A 2,538-nucleotide genomic window follows, 5' to 3' on the forward strand; every position below is an offset into this window, starting at 1 on the left:
AGGCCTATAACTAAGTCCTCATAGCGGATACCCTACCTTGTTGATTTGGAGATCCCAAGATCTAGGTTCAAAGGGACAACCAAGTTATGAAGATCGTATAGAGTACTTGTAATTTATTACTCATTCCTAAATGAAGACAAGACTAATATATAAAGGTTAAGCGAAAAGCTTTTAATGATTCTGAATTGAGTATGTGATATACTATATGTTCGAAATCACCTATGTGAGTGTGAAGTGAGGGCCGCTTACGTGAGAATTGAAAAGGCCGAATTCTCTAAAACACTCATGAGACCGGGGCGGTGTTCATGGCCAAAACGAACACAACAGGTGAGAACTAACTTTGTTCGAGAGAAAGTTATGTGATTTTTATTGTCTAGGCTTACACCAAAGGTCGACAGGTTCAAAGACATCAAGTCTACTGATTGACCGAGTAAGTCCGATAGGTTTCACTAGGGAAAGTTCAAAGTTTCGGACTACTTATCCCGATGTAACTATCTCTCAAGGAATAATCGCACATTGCATTTCATGCATATACGAAGAGTCGTGATGTCTGAATATCTCATTCATGTGGGGGATTGTTGGGGAATTTATCCCTCTAGAGTGAATGAGAAGGAAATGTGGGAGTCCCACATAGGATGAGAGGTAGATGGGAGATGGGTTTATTAAGTGGAACCTCACAAATGGGTTTGGGCCCCAAGGGGCACCCCACTTTTGTGGAGGAGGGAGGACCTACGCAAATGGATTTCGGTCCACACGCGCCGCCGCCGTCCGTCCGTCCGGCCGGCTCGGCTCGGTTCGGTTCGGGTCCGGGCTTCTTATATTCCATTTTTTATTTTTTGCCCATCAATCTTTTATTTTTTGCCGAACAGACACATAGCCGAACAGAATTGTCTAGAAATTTCTGGACATTCGTCCACGAACGAACAGTTGCAATTGTTCGGAAATTTCTGGACATTCGTCCGTGAACGAACAGTTGCAATTGTTCGGATTCGAAGAATAACGAACGAATACAATTGTTCGTAAGGAGTTGGTCGGTTATGAAAAAACTACCGCCCGAATTCAAGCTTCGTGACTCTTCGTGACTTTTCGTTCTTCCAAAATAAATAGTCCTCGAATAGGCCATTTCGGGACACGGTTTTTCTTTCTTTTTTCCCGAGCATACATTTCGGTTTTCCTCCAAATCTTGCATACCTGTTTTCCCCTCATACATTCGGTGCGATAATTCTGCAAAGTTACGTTCGTTGGAGTCCTTTGAAGAAGTACCGCTTCAGAGGAACGTGATCCGTTCTATCCTGGGAGACAATTGTCCAACGTCCTCGGGTACGAAATTTATCTGAATTGAGGGGACAAATTTGTCTTAAGGACACAACGACAATACGTTGGGCTCGGATCAACTTTCTGCATACTCATCTGCATTGGCTTCAGGTTAGTTGTTCGTCGTTCAATTGCAATTTATTACATACGAACTTAGCCGACAACAGTATTAAGATGAAATCTTGACTTCTGTTTCCAAGATGAAGGATTGCCGCCACAACCCTGAAAATCGCCTCCTGAACAATTTCTGCTTATTCAGAATCTATTGAAGGATCATCAATCCCATGAATGGCCTGGATAAAAAATTGCTGACCTGTTCCTCCTCATTGATTCCAACTATATCCATAGCCCACGTTGTTGCAAGATATTCATGAGCATCATTTACAACTTCTAACTCATAGCAACTAGATTGATTCAAGTAGTGAAAAGATTTAGGGCTTCCTAGCTTATACTTTGCAATATCCTGAAAAAAGTAGGAGAATTCGAAAATGCCACATTTCACATAAACAGATTAATATGAAAGTTCCAAAAGAATCCATTGAGAGAATACCTTCTCTGGAGCAGCACAAAGAAGGTAAAAGCAATGGTAGTTTCTCTCGGGATTGAAAATCTGACAAACGCGTGACCTTTCAAGCAGATAAGTTCTCATAGCAGCCCCTGAAAGCACCCATTTTTCGTCAAATTGAATATCAACAAATTTACCAAACCGACTACATTATGGATCATCAGAGGTATATGAGAACATCCTATTGTCACCTTGAGTTATTGGTCCTCAGTCCTCACTGTCTTTGCATTGCCAAATGCTTCAAGAAGAGGGTTTGACTACAAATTTCAGTTGCGACAAAAATAATTAGGCTTAATAATTGCCATGTTCATAGTTCGAATGCACATAGTGGTTAAATAGATAAGTTTGGCTCCCAAAACACGTTTTCAAATAAGAAATGGCTAGTCATGCTACCTCTAGAACTTGTTGTTCCACCGTTCTTCCTTCAACTCCTGATCCACCACCCAAGGATGCAAGATATCTCATGTGCATCTTTCTCGTCTCTGTTTTACCAGCCCAACTTTCTCCACTGACCAAAATTGAATTGCTCTTTCCTTCGTTGATCATCGCCCTATATTCTTGTGTCTCAGCACATCAGCAGGAAGGCAAGAGGGAAAAGAAAAGGCTGCACCAGAGCAACTAGGAATCAAATTCACCTTATGCAGCATCACCAACTGCAA

At 41.6% G+C, this 2,538-nt stretch overlaps 1 long non-coding RNA gene across 1 annotated transcript; it reads right to left on the bottom strand.

Annotated features, from left to right (window-relative positions):
• Positions 1-1,996: 1,996 nt before the first annotated feature.
• LOC125316115 lies at positions 1,997-2,293 on the bottom strand. The gene is made up of 3 exons (XR_007199439.1): positions 2,273-2,293; positions 2,071-2,136; positions 1,997-2,024 (listed from the first exon to the last, which is right to left on the bottom strand). It is a non-coding gene; the product is annotated as an uncharacterized LOC125316115 (long non-coding RNA).
• Between the last annotated feature and the right edge of the window lie 245 nt (positions 2,294-2,538).

Source organism: Rhodamnia argentea, chromosome 8 (genome assembly GCF_020921035.1).
Source record: "Rhodamnia argentea isolate NSW1041297 chromosome 8, ASM2092103v1, whole genome shotgun sequence".
Lineage (NCBI taxonomy): Eukaryota > Viridiplantae > Streptophyta > Magnoliopsida > Myrtales > Myrtaceae > Rhodamnia > Rhodamnia argentea.